The following is a 20,235-nucleotide window of genomic DNA, read 5'->3' as shown; positions in this document are numbered from 1 at the left end:
AGTATCAGAAATAAGAAATTAAAAACAAATATTTATAATTGGATATGTTTATTGTTTTCCAAAACATCATTGTTGCCATATCTCAAAAATTAAGTAGCAACCCTCGTATAGAAAATGTGAATTCCTATAATTTTATATTCTAGCAAAATATTTGAATGTATCAATTATTTTCTCGTCCCCATCTTTTCAAAATTTATCACATAATAAAACTTCTTATTAACTACCATTTCAACTAAGTTCTTAAGTTCATTATAACAAAACAATTAAATTGGAATTTAGAAACAGACGACATGAAAAAAATTTTTTTTGTATATACCAATAAATTGTTTTGATACATTTTCTTAACAGTTCGTTATAAATTATTTTCATTACAACAATACCAAACGCAAATTATTTTTAACATTACGTGCATTATATAAACTGTGTCGTCCGACACGTGACGCCAAACACGTTCAATGACCATGGACTTAACAAGAATTCTAATTAAAATAGTAGACTCACACCTTGGATTACCAATGTTTACATTATATTGTTATTATTATTATTTTATTTGAACGTTTAATTAAACCACGGTTTCGTAATTTGGCATCAGAAAATATATAACAGTAAGCTCTAGGATAGAGTTTGTGCTAGGAAATCTTCTTTTTAGCTCATCCCATAAATGTTCTATCGGATTTAGGTCAGAACTGTATGTTGGCCACTCCATAACCCTTAAATCGATGTAATCTTGCACGAATCTGGTGGTGAGCTGTATTGCATTGTCTTGCATAATGTTCCTAAAGAAATTGCACTCCAGATCCACCACGACCTTAAGCACAATGCTCTTCAAAGCAACGATCTTCAAATTGCTCTCTTGAGATTATGAAAACCATTTTTTCGAAGCTCTGGAATCGAGTTTGTGCTAGGAAATCTTCTTTTTAGCTCATCCGATAAATCGGATTTAGGTCAGAACTGTATGTTGGCCACTCCATAACCCTAAAACCGATGTAATCTTGCACGATTCTGGTGGTGAGCTGTATTGCATGGTCATGCATAATGTTCCTAAAGAAATTGCACTCCAGATCCACCACGTCCTTAAGCACAATGCTCTTCAAAGCAACGATCTTCAAATTGCTTTCTTGAGATTATGAAAACTATTTTTTCGAAGCTCTGGGATCGAGTTTGTGATAGGAAATCTTCTTTTTAGCTCATCCCATAAATCGGATTTAGGTCAGAACTGTATGTTGGCCACTCCATAACCCTAAAACCGATGTAATCTTGCACGATTCTGGTGGTGAGCTGTATTGCATGGTCATGCATAATGTTCCTAAAGAAATTGCACTCCAGATCCACCACGTCCTTAAGCACAATGCTCTTCAAAGCAACGATCTTCAAATTGCTCTCTTGAGATTATGAAAACCATTTTTTCGAAGCTCTGGAATCGAGTTTGTGCTAGGAAATCTTCTTTTTAGCTCATCCCATAAATGTTTTATAGGATTTAGGTCAGAACTGCATGTGGGCCACTCCATAACCCTAAAACCGATCTAATCTTGCACGATTCTGGTGGTCAGCTGTATTGCATTGTCATGCATAATGTTCCTAAAGAAATTGCACTCCAGATCCACCACGTTCTTAAGCACAATGCTCTTCAAAGCAACGATCTTCAAATTGCTCTCTTGAGATTATGAAAAACATTTTTTCGAAGCTCTGGGATCGAGTTTGTGCTAGGAAATCTTCTTTTTAGCTCATCCCATAAATGTTTTATAGGATTTAGGTCAGAACTGCATGTGGGCCACTCCATAACCCTAAAACCGATCTAATCTTGCACGATTCTGGTGGTGAGCTGTATTGCATGGTCATGCATAATGTTCCTAAAGAAATTGCACTCCAGATCCACCACGTCCTTAAGCACAATGCTCTTCAAAGCAACGATCTTCAAATTGCTCTCTTGAGATTATGAAAACCATTTTTTCGAAGCTCTGGGATCGAGTTTGTGCTAGGAAATCTTCTTTTTAGCTCATCCCATAAATGTTTTATAGGATTTAGGTCAGAACTGCATGTGGGCCACTCCATAACCCTTAAATCGATGTAATCTTGCACGAATCTGGTGGTGAGCTGTATTGCATTGTCTTGCATAATGTTCCTAAAGAAATTGCACTCCAGATCCACCACGACCTTAAGCACAATGCTCTTCAAAGCAACGATCTTCAAATTGCTCTCTTGAGATTATGAAAACCATTTTTTCGAAGCTCTGGGATCGAGTTTGTGATAGGAAATCTTCTTTTTAGCTCATCCCATAAATGTTCTATCGGATTTAGTTCAGAACTGTATGTTGGCCACTCCATAACCCTTAAATCGATGTAATCTTGCACGAATCTGGTGGTGAGCTGTATTGCATTGTCTTGCATAATGTTCCTAAAGAAATTGCACTCCAGATCCACCACGACCTTAAGCACAATGCTCTTCAAAGCAACGATCTTCAAATTGCTTTCTTGAGATTATGAAAACTATTTTTTCGAAGCTCTGGGATCGAGTTTGTGATAGGAAATCTTCTTTTTAGCTCATCCCATAAATGTTCTATCGGATTTAGTTCAGAACTGTATGTTGGCCACTCCATAACCCTTAAATCGATGTAATCTTGCACGAATCTGGTGGTGAGCTGTATTGCATGGTCATGCATAATGTTCCTAAAGAAATTGCACTCCAGATCCACCACGACCTTAAGCACAATGCTCTTCAAAGCAACGATCTTCAAATTGCTTTCTTGAGATTATGAAAACTATTTTTTCGAAGCTCTGGGATCGAGTTTGTGATAGGAAATCTTCTTTTTAGCTCATCCGATAAATCGGATTTAGGTCAGAACTGTATGTTGGCCACTCCATAACCCTTAAATCGATGTAATCTTGCACGATTCTGGTGGTCAGCTGTATTGCATTGTCATGCATAATGTTCCTAAAGAAATTGCACTCCAGATCCACCACGACCTTAAGCACAATGCTCTTCAAAGCAACGATCTTCAAATTGCTTTCTTGAGATTATGAAAACTATTTTTTCGAAGCTCTGGGATCGAGTTTGTGATAGGAAATCTTCTTTTTAGCTCATCCGATAAATCGGATTTAGGTCAGAACTGTATGTTGGCCACTCCATAACCCTAAAACCGATGTAATCTTGCACGATTCTGGTGGTGAGCTGTATTGCATGGTCATGCATAATGTTCCTAAAGAAATTGCACTCCAGATCCACCACGACCTTAAGCACAATGCTCTTCAAAGCAACGATCTTCAAATTGCTTTCTTGAGATTATGAAAACTATTTTTTCGAAGCTCTGGGATCGAGTTTGTGATAGGAAATCTTCTTTTTAGCTCATCCGATAAATCGGATTTAGGTCAGAACTGTATGTTGGCCACTCCATAACCCTTAAATCGATGTAATCTTGCACGATTCTGGTGGTCAGCTGTATTGCATTGTCATGCATAATGTTCCTAAAGAAATTGCACTCCAGATCCACCACGACCTTAAGCACAATGCTCTTCAAAGCAACGATCTTCAAATTGCTTTCTTGAGATTATGAAAACTATTTTTTCGAAGCTCTGGGATCGAGTTTGTGATAGGAAATCTTCTTTTTAGCTCATCCGATAAATCGGATTTAGGTCAGAACTGTATGTTGGCCACTCCATAACCCTAAAACCGATGTAATCTTGCACGATTCTGGTGGTGAGCTGTATTGCATGGTCATGCATAATGTTCCTAAAGAAATTGCACTCCAGATCCACCACGTCCTTAAGCACAATGCTCTTCAAAGCAACGATCTTCAAATTGCTCTCTTGAGATTATGAAAACCATTTTTTCGAAGCTCTGGAATCGAGTTTGTGCTAGGAAATCTTCTTTTTAGCTCATCCGATAAATCGGATTTAGGTCAGAACTGTATGTTGGCCACTCCATAACCCTAAAACCGATGTAATCTTGCACGATTCTGGTGGTGAGCTGTATTGCATGGTCATGCATAATGTTCCTAAAGAAATTGCACTCCAGATCCACCACGTCCTTAAGCACAATGCTCTTCAAAGCAACGATCTTCAAATTGCTTTCTTGAGATTATGAAAACTATTTTTTCGAAGCTCTGGGATCGAGTTTGTGCTAGGAAATCTTCTTTTTAGCTCATCCCATAAATGTTTTATAGGATTTAGGTCAGAACTGCATGTGGGCCACTCCATAACCCTTAAATCGATGTAATCTTGCACGATTCTGGTGGTGAGCTGTATTGCATGGTCATGCATAATGTTCCTAAAGAAATTGCACTCCAGATCCACCACGTCCTTAAGCACAATGCTCTTCAAAGCAACGATCTTCAAATTGCTCTCTTGAGATTATGAAAACCATTTTTTCGAAGCTCTGGAATCGAGTTTGTGCTAGGAAATCTTCTTTTTAGCTCATCCGATAAATCGGATTTAGGTCAGAACTGTATGTTGGCCACTCCATAACCCTAAAACCGATGTAATCTTGCACGATTCTGGTGGTGAGCTGTATTGCATGGTCATGCATAATGTTCCTAAAGAAATTGCACTCCAGATCCACCACGTCCTTAAGCACAATGCTCTTCAAAGCAACGATCTTCAAATTGCTTTCTTGAGATTATGAAAACTATTTTTTCGAAGCTCTGGGATCGAGTTTGTGATAGGAAATCTTCTTTTTAGCTCATCCCATAAATCGGATTTAGGTCAGAACTGTATGTTGGCCACTCCATAACCCTAAAACCGATGTAATCTTGCACGATTCTGGTGGTGAGCTGTATTGCATGGTCATGCATAATGTTCCTAAAGAAATTGCACTCCAGATCCACCACGTCCTTAAGCACAATGCTCTTCAAAGCAACGATCTTCAAATTGCTTTCTTGAGATTATGAAAACTATTTTTTCGAAGCTCTGGGATCGAGTTTGTGATAGGAAATCTTCTTTTTAGCTCATCCGATAAATCGGATTTAGGTCAGAACTGTATGTTGGCCACTCCATAACCCTAAAACCGATGTAATCTTGCACGATTCTGGTGGTGAGCTGTATTGCATGGTCATGCATAATGTTCCTAAAGAAATGGCACTCCAGATCCACCACGTCCTTAAGCACAATGCTCTTCAAAGCAACGATCTTCAAATTGCTCTCTTGAGATTATGAAAACCATTTTTTCGAAGCTCTGGGATCGAGTTTGTGCTAGGAAATCTTCTTTTTAGCTCATCCCATAAATGTTTTATAGGATTTAGGTCAGAACTGCATGTGGGCCACTCCATAACCCTTAAATCGATGTAATCTTGCACGAATCTGGTGGTGAGCTGTATTGCATTGTCTTGCATAATGTTCCTAAAGAAATTGCACTCCAGATCCACCACGTCCTTAAGCACAATGCTCTTCAAAGCAACGATCTTCAAATTGCTCTCTTGAGATTATGAAAACCATTTTTTCGAAGCTCTGGAATCGAGTTTGTGCTAGGAAATCTTCTTTTTAGCTCATCCCATAAATGTTTTATAGGATTTAGGTCAGAACTGCATGTGGGCCACTCCATAACCCTAAAACCGATCTAATCTTGCACGATTCTGGTGGTCAGCTGTATTGCATTGTCATGCATAATGTTCCTAAAGAAATTGCACTCCAGATCCACCACGTTCTTAAGCACAATGCTCTTCAAAGCAACGATCTTCAAATTGCTCTCTTGAGATTATGAAAAACATTTTTTCGAAGCTCTGGGATCGAGTTTGTGCTAGGAAATCTTCTTTTTAGCTCATCCTATAAGTCTTTTATCAGATTTGCACTCCAGATCCACCACGTCCTTAAGCACAATGCTCTTCAAAGCAACGATCTTCAAATTGTTCTCTGGAGAATATAAAAAGCAATTTTTTCGATCTGATGAATGATTTAAAAAAAGTTTACAGTGGGCTGTTTTCTATGCACGTAATTTCCACATATATTAGCTTGGATTAACAGAAAAATAGTCTAATTGAGTATTTTTATTAAAGTATACGGATGCAACGTATATTAATCTTTTATTATCGTTTGATTCAATCCAGAAATTACATTTTTTAGATTCGTTATCACAACAAAACCTTATTCAAACTTCCTCTCCTATGTTTACATCAAATTAATCATTCGATGTTTATAATGCAACAATTGTTTATGGGACTAATTACCCTATTTTATGATTTTCCTTTTCATTTTACGTGGCTTTCATTCGAGCTGTCACTTCGCGATTTACAATTTCCTTTTTGCACTTAACCTCATAGTATACAAATGCGTTTTGAATTATCTGCGTACAGTTTATAATGTAATTAATCTCGTAGTGGGTTTGTGGAACAAAAAAAAACACTGGCGCATTTAATTGTATCTGTAGATCGCCCTCTACCCTGTTAACTTTGTTACGAAATGAAATATATACAGGATGGGTAACTTTCTTTTTTTTGCAAGTTAGGTTATGTCATAAATCAAGTAATCAAATCACCGTTTTTGAAAGCCAAACACTTTTTTCATATTTCATTAATATATTAATAATTATATATATATAATATAATATAATATATTAATAATTTAAAAAATTTCTTAATGGACTTATTTGGAAACTTCAGTTAAGAAACACTATTCAAGCGTGAACGAAGTTGATGTAGCTGGAGAAGAAGAAATTGAAGTTTCTAATCCATCACTTGATGACAATCATGATATGATTACTTGTAAGGCATCTAAAAATGATAAACTAATTGATATGTTAAAGAAAAAAATTGTAATGTATGAGGCAACTTTTTTTAATGAGTTGCGACAGATTTAGACTTCTTTCAAAACTGGTGATTTTCTGGCTACTCTGTTGCCAGACGGCGACTGGTTGAGTGGTTGTATGGTCTAATAAGTGCCTTATTAGGCCAGGTATTCAACCATTTACCTTCAGAATTCTTTAATGCAGCACCGATTTATTTGAAATTTTGCGAATTCTACATGGACGCCACCCCTTTTCGGGAGCGGAAAATTTTTCGCCCAAAATAACCCCAGAAATCGGAAGATCAGCAAATTTAAAGTAAAAAATGTCATATAATTTTTTTTCGCCTGATCAATGGTTTTTGAGTCATTTGCAATTAAAAAGTACCGTATTTTTCAATAGTTTTTTACGTATAACTCTGTAATGATGCATTTTATCGAAAAAAGTGCAATGAACAAAAATGAAGCTTATAAAAAAACAAAGAAAGTAAGCTATGTTTTAAGATATTAATGTTCTACCTAAGTTATAGATACTTGACAGCTTTTGTTTTACGTAATTGAGCATTTAACCTAAAATAACGGGAAAAGGGTACATTTTTCAACAAAAAGTCTTAGAATACTTTTTAAAGAGCTTAAAAAAACCTTTCAAATGACCATTGATAAAAATTGTTTCGACTGAAATTTCAATGACATATGATATAAAATAGTTAAAGCTAAAAAAATGCACTAAAATTAATGCCATTTCATTGAAAATCAAAATTAAACTTATTCCTTGTACCAAATACTTTATTTAGATGTTATTTACATGTTATCTGAAAGTTTGGCTGATAAGAAATCCATAATTTTGAAAAAAAGAGAATTAAATAACTTTTTTTTTATTTAAAAAAAAATTTTTGCTCATTTTTCTCGATAACTATAAGAGATAAAAAAACAAATAAACAGTCAAATTAAACATCTTTTATGACGATTATCTTCATTTTTTTATATTTTTTTGTACCGTAAAAATTGACGGAGTTATAACTAAATTAACCTGTCACTATAGTGCGAGGATTGCAAGGGACCCTTGGACCCTTTATTAATAAAATGTGGAGGGTCTCAAGCCCTTCTAACATACATAGGCTTGTAGCCCTGAAAATTACCTTTAAAATGGTTTTTTGTATGATGAGATAGCTTAAAAATTAATGGAGTTACATAAAAAATAAGAATTTGAAATTTTTTTTGTGAATTATAGGATATGAAAAAGTTTCTAATTCTGACGCACGGATTTTTTTCTGTTGATTTTCACCCCTTATCAACAATGTGCACACCATTTAAATTTTTATATAGAGAGAAAGATGAACTTGATTCTAAATTTTTAGGAAAATCGGAGCTGCTTTAAAGAATTCGGAGGTTTGACACCATTTTGACCCTTTTGAATACCTGCACCTATCAAACTGTGGGTGGAGTGTGTATCATACACACGGGTATGTAGAGGTCAAGTTCTTTCTTGGTTGCTACGACGATCAAAACTCGAAAAAATGTTATGACTCTCGTTAAATTTGAAACTTTCCACATTGGTGTTTTTATGTTGTAAACCGTCAATTTTTGAGCTAATGATTTAGCGGTTTGAGGTTAACATAATTCACGTTGTGGAAATTCGTTTGATCGAACTTTTAGGAAAAATAAAAAACAAAACCCAGATTGCGGAATACTGAAAAGCTGATGGTCGTGAAAATTATAATTTCGGTGTCGCTTGGTATGTTAATATAAATATTCCGATAAAATCTTCAAGTGAATATAAATATCTGTTCAACCACTGTGAGTTTAATTCAACGCAAGTATGCGAGTAAAATTAATTATAGTACATGAATCGAAATTTCTAAATTATCCGTAATTGGATTTTCACCTAATAAATTATTTGAACTATACAAACGCGTTGTTTGGGAAAACTAAGAGACAAACGAGAAAATTGTTAGCAAGTTTTCCCTTTTTCCTACCGTCTTGAAAAGAAAATGATTGTCTTGGAAATTGAAAGATTTCGAGGGGATTTTATAGAGCCCCTGAAAAGTTGTGTATTATTAATTATTATTGTACGGGTGTTCCGACAAAATATTTTTAAAAAGATCTTTAACAAAATCTGGAACAAGGAAATATAAGTTGACATAAGACCAGTATAATGAGTTGGGTATTATGGCTAGAGCAAGTTTATGGTGCTTTTAGCCTTTTATCATTTATGAATCATCATCATCAAGCCTTTCAATCCCATGTGGATTATGGCTATCGCTTTTGGCGCTTCAAATCCTTTTTCTTTGAGGTGAATTACTCCTCGTTTTCTAATTTTTATTTTCTTCATAATGTGTCGTTCGCTTTTGCCGCTTTTGTTGTTATTTTTCATTCTTTTCGGTTTCGGCATTTTACTTTCCAAGTTTTTCTCTTCTCTTGGCCACAATGGTATCCATTGCGTTATTCTTTTGATCATGTCGAGGTTGACCGCGTGTTTGATTCATAACAGAAAAATACTGAAAAAAAAAGTGGAAAAATATATGCTAAAGAATAGGAATTCTATAAGTGAAGCTGTGTCTTTCTATAATAATTGAAAGCACTGTGGAAATCTGCATATTTGGTGGTAACTTTTAATTTTCATGAAAGATAACCTCAAAAATGAAATGCGAGATTTGTAAACAAATCAAAGTTAAAAATAAGGACCTTTTTGATTGTGATGGATGTAGAGATGCAATATGCAAAGATTGTGGAGGGCTTACAGCATCAGAAGTAAAAGTTTTACAGCTTTCTTCTCGAGTAATGAAATTATACTGTCAAAAATGTAATAATGGAAAATCCTTGGAGTTATTCAATAAGTTATTATTGAGTAAGGAAACAATAATAGATGATAAAACAACAATAATTAACCTTCTACAAGAAGAAATTGATGAATTAAAAAAGAAGTTAGCTAATGGACAAGGTGATTACAGTCTGGCAGTGAAAAAACAGAAGGAAGAAGTCATAATAGTAAAACCAAAGGATAGTGCCCAAACAAGTGAATCTACAAAAAAGACAATAGAAGAAAAAATTAATCCCAGTGGACTTGGAATTGGTGTATCAAAAATTAAGTACATACGAGATGGAGGAGTGGCAATAAAGTGCAATGAGAATGGAAAAGAAAAGGTACAGAATGTGTGCGAAAGCATTAAAACTTCTTTGGGTCATTCATATAAAGTAAATATACCCGAAAAGAAAAATCCTAGGATAATAGTATTTAATGTAGATCCAAAAGAGTTAGAAGATGAGGACAGTCTCATAGAGAAAATTATTTTACAGAATTTGATAAATACTGAGCTAGAGAAGAGAGAATTAAAGATAGTGCATAAAATTAAAACATACAGAGGAAACATGAATCTCATTCTGCAAATGGATGTACATACATACGAATACATTGAGAATAGGAGAAAACTACATATAGGATGGAAAAGTTGTTTTTTCAATGACAGTCTAAATGTAAAGCAGTGCTATATAACTGCTGGAAGTTTGGACATCTCGCGAAAGAATGCAAAAAGGAAACACCTACATGTCAAATATGTGCAGGAGAACATAAAGCAACTGAATGTAACTCAAGAGATATATGTTGCACAAATTGTAAATATGCAGCAGAAATATTAAAAATACCACACATTGATAGTAAACATAAGGCATATGAAAAAACCTGCGAAGCGTATAAAAGAGTAGTAGAACAGTTACAAGAAAAAATAAAGTATCCTGAAATACATAGAAGAAACAACGTAATATAGCAACCAGGACCAAGTATCTTATATTTAAATATACAGGGATTAAATACACACAAAACAGAGCTAACGTGGATTGCAAATCAAAATAAACCAAATATTATATGTCTCTCAGAAACTCACGTTACTCAAGATTTTACCTCAAATGAAATAGAGATTATAGGATATAACTCGGTAATTAGTTTTTCTACAAGTGCTCATACAGGAGGAACAATAATATACATAAAAAAAGGATATAGGTATAAAGAAATTCTTAATATAAGTGATAATAGAAATGTATGGATAACAGGAATTGAAATTGTCTTGGAAAAACAAAAATATTATCTATATTCTTTATATCACTCACCGAGCACAAGTGATGCAGAGTTCTTAAATAAACTTGATAACTTCATGGAAAACCTGAACCAGGATGCAATTATTATAATATTGGGTGATTTCAATATAGATCTAGCAAGTAATCACTTTTATAGTATTAAACTTAATGATCTAATCGCAAAGCATGGTATCTACCAGCTGATTGATAAGTATACTCGAGTAACAAGGATATCATCCACAAAAATTGATCTTCTTCTCACAAACCAAAAGAATATTAACTACGAAGTACTAACAACCCCTAAAATTACCGATCATTCAATTATTACAGTAGATCTTAAAAGTAAATATATTGAAAAACGTAAAGAAAAAAGTTATAGAAACTACAAATCTATGGATGTAATGGGATTCCAACTTAAACTTATGGACATGGCATGGCCTCAGTCACAAGACACAAACAAATTAGCTGAATGTTTAATCGATAATCTACTATGTGCACTAAATCAGTTTGCTCCAGAAAGAACAGTGGTATATACGGAAAAATTTGGAGATAAGAAGTGGTGGAATGAAGAGATAAGTAATGAAATTAAACTAAGAGATCATCTATATCAAAGAGCCATAGTAACAAAAGTTGATGAGGACTGGAACAATTATAGACAACAAAGAAACAAAGTTGTATCAATGATCAGAAATACGAAAACTAATTATTTCAATGATAAGATTGACTTGTTGAAGGACGACCCCACAGAAATGTGGAAAACAATAAAAAAAACTTATAAATTCCAAAACAAATGAGGGACCTAAACCCGAAATAATATTTGATAATAAACGAATCACAGGTAAAGAAATAAGTGAACAATTTAACATATTTTTCCTAGACAGTATTAAAGAAATAGTGAAAAATAATAATCAAAATGAAATTGTAAGTAATATAGAAGTTAAATGCGTAATGGAAAAATTTTAGAAATGACAGATCTACGAAAAATAGTAAAAAAGATGAAAAATAAAGAAAGTAATACAGATGGTATCACGGTACAAATATTAAAATACGGGTTTGAAGCAATAGGAGACAAATTTCTTAAAATAATTAACAGCAGCCTAGAGAAGGGAATTTTTCGTAATGGAAAAATTTTAGAAATGACAGATCTACGAAAAATAGTAAAAAAGATGAAAAATAAAGAAAGTAATACAGATGGTATCACGGTACAAATATTAAAATACGGGTTTGAAGCAATAGGAGACAAATTTCTTAAAATAATTAACAGCAGCCTAGAGAAGGGAATTTTTCCAAGCTCTTGGAAGAACAGTATGGTCATCCCAGTTGAAAAAGTTAAGGATACTATTAAATGTGAGGAGTTCAGGCCTATCAATATGGTACCACCATATGAAAAACTCCTTGAAATATGTGTTAATGATCAAATAGTGAAATATATTGAAGATAATAAAATCTTTACTGACTATCAGACAGGTTTTAGGCATAAAAATTCGTGTGAAAGCGCTTTACAAACTGTGATGTTTAATTGGAAAGAGGCATTGGAAGAGGGTCATCTTGTCGGTGTAGTTTTCTTAGATTTTAAGCGTGCCTTTGAGACAATCTCCAGGCAGCTACTACTATTACACAAAATGGAAAAATATGGGTTTGGATCATCCGTTCTCAAGTGGTTTCAAGATTACTTAACTGATCGGACTCAAGTAACTAAGTATAATAATATTTCAGCAGCTGCTCAAACCACTTATGGTGTACCACAGGGAACGGTGTTGGGACCCACTCTATTTATTCTATACATAAATGACATTGTTAAGGCTATAAAAAAGTGTAGAATCCAGCTGTTTGCTGATGACACTATGATATATACTGTGGGTGATAATGTTGATGAAATAATACAAACACTAAATGAAGAACTCAGTAATTTATTTGAATGGTTGAATATCAACTCTCTCAGACTTAATATAAATAAAACTAAATTGATGATTCTGAAAAATAAAAATAAGGTATTGACTCTCAATACAAACAGTGTAGTTAAAATAGACAATGAAATGGTTGAAAGGGTAGTACAATATAAATACCTAGGTTGTATAATAGACGAAAATTTATCGTTTTCTGAGCATTATAAATTTATAACAAATAAAATTGCTAAAAAAAGTAATGTATTAGGACGTACGTCACAAAACTTGAGTTGCTGGTCTAAGTTAACTATTTATAAAACTATCATTGCTCCACATTTTTATTTTTGTTCCACATTGTTATTTTTGATGAATAATACCCAGATAGATATTTTACAGAAAAAACAAAATAAGGCATTACGTATGATTTTGAACTGTGACAGATATGCTAGAATAACTGATATGCTAAAAACAACAAATTCTTTTAAGTGTAAGGCAAATTATAACTTATAACACTATGATATTTATTAACAAGTTGTTGAATGATTTAGTACCTAAACACCTACTCCAAAACTGTAAATTTGTAAGAGATATACATAAATATGATACACGGTCACAAAATAATTTTTATATAAATAGGGTATCTACTAATTTCAGCCAGAATAGCTTATTTTACAAAGGCTTAAAGCAATACAATAAACTGCCTGAAAGCGTCAGGCATTCGGGTAGTCTGTCGCAGTTCAAGAATTTGTGCAAAACATTTATAAGAGAGAATATTGCTATATAAGTGGTAGCTATTTATCTGGAAGTACTGTATTTGATTTATTTATCTTCTTTCTGTGTGAATATGGAATTTTGTATATGTATATGTTCTAGCCAAGTGCTATTAATAAAGATTATTATTATTATTTCAATTGGTTTTCTTCTCATTATGTGCCCGGCACAGTTGAGCTTTTGTGCTTTCGTGTATCTCACTTTATTCTCCTTCCCCGGTTCTCTCCCTATTTCTCCGTTTTTCTTTGTTCTTTTTTCTTCTTCCTGTGTTATGTTTCTTTCGGTTATTTTCTTCTTCTCTTTTATTTATTACTGTTGTTTCCATCGCATACCTAATTACTGGTCTTATTAGTATTTTGAACATTTTTATTTTGTTTTGTTTGGTTATGTTTTTTAGTATGTTTTTGTTTCTTCCATAGGCTTGATAACCTTTTTGTATTCTTTCCTTTATCCTGTATCTGATTGTTTGTCCCATCGTTATTCCTAGATGGTTAAAGATAGATACTGTTTCAAAATTGTATTTGCTAGTTTTCAATTGGTTCCTGTTCTGGTTTTCCTCCTATTTTCATATATTTTGTTTTCTTTGCGTTTATTTCCAGTCCGTCATTTATGCATGTTGGTAGTACTCCGGATATTGTCATCAAAGCACTCACGATTTTAATTAACACTCGAAAAATATCGACCAGGACTGATAATAGTTTAAACGGTCTTGTTGTTTTGTTTTTCTACCCGATATATTAATTATATTTAAACAAATATTATGTTATAGTAAAAGAAGTTATTCTTATTTTTCTCAGTAAAAAGTTTCGCCATGGATCAGAATAAACAATAATCTAACGATGTTAGATCCAGACTAAATGCTGGAATTCAAAAATACTAAGTTTGTCGATCTTTTTCCGCGAAACTTTCGCAGTACGAAGATGGTTCCAGAAATACGTGGCCCAATAAAAAAACACAAAAATTTTCGTTTGATACCCGTTGTACAATAAGCTCAAACTGAACAAAGACAAATATACCTGCAGAGTATGTTGAGGTTTACAAATCAGATCGAAAAAAACCAAAGCCGTTGGCAATTATTTTTTCATTAAAAAGTTTTCTGTTAATTTATAGTTTTTATTTGAAATTTTTCTAAATAGAACAACTACTATCTTATTTTTTGTACTGTAAAAACAACTCAGAATGAGTTAGCAGGTTTAAACTCTTTCTTAGAAAAATGTGCAATTACACATTTTTGTTAATAAAAATGACTAGAAAAAGTTTTCCGCTCCGATTGACTAATTCTCAAAATCCCCAATTCGGCGTCCCTACTACAATGGAGATCGAAAATAAATATTATCTTCAGACTGTAACGGTGTTTTTTTGATCTCAAATATGTCAGCTGGCAACTCAGCTTGTTAGATACAGACAAAAGATTTTCTTCATTTTCTTTACATAACAATGAAATCTGATCATTTATTATCGACATCTTGCATTCGTTGCAGTCACAGTTTTACTCCAATTATTAGGAAACTACGTTTTTATAAAAGACTGACTCAAACAATCTACACAGTAAAAAATACGAACTATATTTGTAATTTATTGGATTGGATTTCAAAACTACATTCAACGAATTGTGTCAGTTGAAGAGAATCAAATCAGCTAACTTCCTATAATAATGGCGGATAAACCCTTCATAGTTCCTGAACCCTTTCTTGGTAAAATCACTTTCTGGGACAATCCACAGGGACTGGGATAGACAAAGATATTCCTGGTAAACGTTAACCACGTATGATCTGTAGGAATCTATGAAAGAATGATTTACGAATATTAACTGTAGTCTTGTCGGATAAACTACAGATTCTGTTACGTAAAGAACGAATCCACATTATCTCGAAGTATGAAAGGCTAAGGAATCCAGAGTCGTATTAAATAGAAGACAAAAATCTGTGGCAGCTCGAGTCATTCCACATAGGTATTTACTGGGTTTTTTCACAATGGACTTGCGCAGAAACTGATCTTCAGGCAACTGATTCTAGTCTGTATCCTGTCTTCGCTTTAGGTTGAGTGGCCCTTCGAAAACTGTCTTTGGTTTTCGAAACATGATGACTACAATCAGTATTTACCTTCTATCAATCCAGCGCGGATTCTGGTTGGAAAGAGCCAAAATTTAGAAGCGCGGATGTTGAGTGGTGATCCCTATTTAAACAAAAACTGTTTTGTGTCTTTTGTTTCCATTCCATATTGAAAATTTAATCATCAAAAATTCCATAAGAGACTACTAGAAATGTTGGATCTCATTCAAAAAATTTTCGATGGTTAAATTATTCTTAACAGGAATATCTTGGACTTAAAGAGAAATCCTGTTTGAATGGATTATTGCTGAGGCCATTTGATGAGAATGTGCTCGGTGGAATGTCAAAAACCTAACCCAACAAAATTAAGGAATGGAATCGATTTTAAATATGCTTAAAAACCACCAATTTATGATAAATTTTTCACTCGGGCCAGCCAATTTTATAAGGGTTTCAAAAAAGTATACTACTAATTGAATCTTTGTATTTTGAGGTGGAATTTTTGCAGTGTATATGCAGCTGTTCTTCTAGCAATTTTTCCTGTAATCTTGTTCGAATTTGGTCGTAACGCGCCAGTGAAACTGTCTATACTGCCATTTTCCGGTTAATTGTAAGTTCGGATACTCTTAGAGGTGGAAAAAAAGGATTTGATCACGGCAATCAAAGATTTACGAGGTTTTACACGTGCACCACGTTGAAAATCGATCCAATGAAACTCGGCGATAATACGGATAAAAGGAATATGTTTATTTTTAGTGGAATTTTACAAAATACAGCAATTTTTCAACTATTTTCTAATCAGAAATAAATGAAATGAGTTTCAGTAGATCAAAACATTTAAATAATGCATGACACGTAGATGAAACTTCCAAATTTTACCCTGTATAAATTATAAAAACCCTTGCCCACAATATTGTTTGATCTACCATAGGCGTAGGTACCTCATTTTATAAATTTATTATTTTTATAAATACTTTCCCAGCGTCTGCCAAGTCCTTAACCACTAAATATTGTGACATCATCAGCAATCATCAATACTTAATGTTAACATAGATCAACCGGGGATTTCCTGATTAATATCATCAACGTATGGACTGAATCTATAGAGAAATATGGAAAATCTAGAGGAATCATGTTAACAGGTTTTGCATTCCAAACTTAGATCGTACGGTTTGTAGTCCTCACTTCTAGACTAACTTTGTAGCTTTCTTAAAGACCGATTCATCCTCTTTACTTCAACGATATACTCTACAAAGTTCAATATTGATCTTAAAAACATTCTGGAATGAATGGAAAGCAATCTAATTGAGTTTGATGTTGCAAACACTCAAGCTGGTGTTTTTACTCAGGATTTGGTCGTGTCTAAAAATAAAATATCACCCCCAAATTCGTTTTTTGGGTGTTGGGAGAGTTATGTCGTAGCATTGTCACGTGGACCAATTAACTTGGAGCCCTTTTTAAGACTAAAAAGATACAGCCTCTTATCGTATACAATTCGTCAATCTTTGAAGTATTGCTAGGCGATCCAGAGAAAAACTGGAGCAAATAAGAAAGTTCACTAACTTGTCTCTAGTCTAGCGATACTACCACGGCTGATACTCTTCCGAGCTGTCCAATCTAATCCCACTTAGAGCAGTATTTTCAACTCAACAAGCAGACTTTTTTCTTTGGAGATGTACAAGCATGTGGAAACAGCTACCAAAGCACGTCTTTCCCAAATACTAGATTGCACAAAAGTTCCAGATCGATATCGATAGGCTAGAATAACATTAAGCAGGTTTTGACTTGGATAAACTAACAAGCTTGTACTGATAGAAAGGATTATCCGGAAGAGGAAAATTAAGTTATACAGATAAGCACGAAACCATGGAAATAGAAAAGAAAGGGAACTTGCACAACAGATCTAGATGCAAGCAAGCTCCTTAGAAATAATTATTATATAACTTTCTTTGTTTCTTTGAAACTTCGAGCTTCTCTCTTCGGTTCAAGTGCTTGTTACCTCATTTTAAACTTTCGTGTACGAAATTTCAGTTGAGACAACTGAAATAAAATTAAATTCGGGGTAAAGAGTTGAATCGATCTGGGCATGTAAAGAGAAAGTAATCAAGTTAAAGAAGAAGGTGAATCAATTAAAAAGTGAAGAAGAAAATCAAACGAACACTGGGTTAACCAGTTAGAGTATAGAGGGTTTAAATAGTAGTAGTATAATTCAAGCTTAAAATCGACCGAAACCGAAAATTCTTCCGTTGATCCAATAGTTTCTGAGATATTTTGAAAAAATAACTTTTTTCAAAATATACATGTTCCAAACCATTCAAACTTTTGGAACGTGTTGTTAGGGCTTAAACAAAGATAATTTTACGGATTAATTTTAATTTTACCGCACATGGTGTCAAATTTACCCACATTTTTTTTAAAATTCGAGTTACTTAACTTATTTTCGTTATAACTCGCTTAATTTTCATGCTACACGGTTTTATAAAAGCTCATTCTAAGGGTCTGAAAAAGTACTTTAAAAATGTTTATTACATTTTTTTATAAAAAATTGATCGTTTTTCCGTTATTTGAGCTTAAACCTCTGCATAAATTTACGAAATAGAAAAAATTGGCTTTCAGTGACTCACTTTGCTTTTTTATAAGCTTCAATTTTGATAGGAATAATTTTTTCCACAAAATGCGTAGTTTTCGAGTTTTTCGTGAAAAAATGTTGAAAAACGTATTTTTTTTTAATATTCAATCGCGAACAAATCAGAAATTATTGAGTTAAATAAAAAACTTCATTCTACATTTTCTTCATAAAATTCAATGCTCTATCGATTCCGGTTTTATTTTGAAATTTTAAATTTCTACCCCCGAGTAAGGGTAGAAGCATACATTGGCATCAAATTAGGTTTGTTATTTGCTTCATTTTTGAACTTCTGTCAAAATTTTAAACTAATCCACGAAGGTCTTTAAAATTTCGAGATGTTTTGCTTGGTTCACTGTACTATAGTTACTTGTGCATATTATATTAATGCACAACAGCATTTCATTAGTGTGAAAATTCCATGGAAACACATATTTTCTCCTGGAAATACAATTTTCAATTAAATAAAATATATAATACAGTAATATATCAAATTGATATCTGTACAATATATATTTGTAACACACCGAACCCTATCAATCATAAAAGACAACAAACATATCTGAATAACGGTAAAATAATGTGTAAACAACAATCAGCAAACAAAAAATTAAACGAGTACAAAATGGCGTTTCCGGCTACTGATATTAACGAAGGTCAAAACTTCAAAAATGTTTATAAACGTGTATCAAAATTTAGATACTTCACGTGGTGATCTATCATAGTTACGTCGATGTTGATAATATTTGTTTTTCTACATATCGATTCCATAAGTTATCACAATCATTTTCACATTTTATTTCGTTTTTTGTTTCATTACTAAGCTGGAATTTCTAGAATTCTTGGTTATATTCATACTGAACACACTGTTGCAGATAAACTTAGTAATTTGTAAGTATTGGTGTAGTAGTACGGGGACGGTTCCAGAAGTACTCGGCTTGACCTAGAGATGGCGGTAGTTGCTTGAAAACTACCACTGTATTAAAAAGTACACGGTCCGAGATATTCAGATCTACGAATTTTCAAAACAATGTTAAGACTAATGAAAAGAATTTTTGAAGGAAAGCAGACAGAGCTAGGATGATAGAATGGACGAAGACAGGCTCTTAAAACGTGTTGCATAGAAGATAGACCAAAAAACGGTGGAGGGAAACGGTGGAAAAAAGCAAGGAATCAAGAAATTATGGACCTAAATGGTATCCAGAAAGTACACATATCTGTACATCAATAGTGAACGTTTACACTGAATATAGAAAAAAGTTGATCTAGATTCTGTTCTTGGTGAGATTGTTCCTTCGCTATCAACAGTGAAATATTAGGTAGCAGTGTTTAAACGAGACCGTACGATCTACGAAGACAACGGCAGTGGTTAAACAAATGAGGTGACGACTCCAGAAATGTTGAAGAAAATCTACAAATCGAGTTATCAGACATAGTAGGCATTTCGAAAAGTGCGTTACATCGCTTTTTAACTGAAAATTTGGACATGAGAAAACTATGCGCAAGATTGGTGACGCGTTTATTTACAAAAACATCAAAACAATGGACTGAAAATGTAGAACCGGCTCCAAAGAAGGCAATAATATAATAATCTCGTATTTTACAACTCGAATTGTTTAGAATATTACCCAAAGTCTTTTGGTCTGAGAAACGAGCTAGGCAACGACAAGAATAAATATAACAGTAGAAGAAGAGTAAGCAACGAAGAAACTTGATGATCTTTTTCCTTAAAGTTTGCATGATTGTTCAAAGGAGGGTCGAGTGTGTTTTATAACAAATTTTGATTCCCTCTTATCAGGACACCGTTTAAATAATCAATCACCGAGATTGCGAAGAAAACTATAATAAAAATAACGATTACAAACATCATTCGAATAGGTCATATCGAATATGGTAATCTATATATTAAAATCTACGTTTTATCGTCATTCACAGATAATGATCCGTGGAAATTGTTGGGTAATAAATTCTCGTGATTAGTCTAACCACGGCGAGATAGCGAGAATAAAAAGTAGGTGATGGATAGATGAAATAATTATTAATGACTCTATAACTAACTATGCGTTATTAAATAACTGATTTTGTACGTCGATAATAAATTAAATTGACTGATCGATCGATTT

The 20,235-nt window shown here is 33.5% G+C and overlaps 1 protein-coding gene across 1 annotated transcript in view; it reads left to right on the top strand.

The window, feature by feature from the left end:
* LOC130441275 (cysteine-rich motor neuron 1 protein) overlaps positions 1–20,235 on the top strand; it is a 191,371-nt gene that overhangs the window by 8,982 nt on the left and 162,154 nt on the right. The gene's annotated exons all lie outside the window — the stretch shown is intronic.

The sequence above is a fragment of the Diorhabda sublineata genome, chromosome 3 (genome assembly GCF_026230105.1).
Source record: "Diorhabda sublineata isolate icDioSubl1.1 chromosome 3, icDioSubl1.1, whole genome shotgun sequence".
NCBI classification, from domain to species: Eukaryota; Metazoa; Arthropoda; class Insecta; order Coleoptera; family Chrysomelidae; genus Diorhabda; species Diorhabda sublineata.
This window is presented reverse-complemented; position numbering and strand designations above follow the sequence as displayed.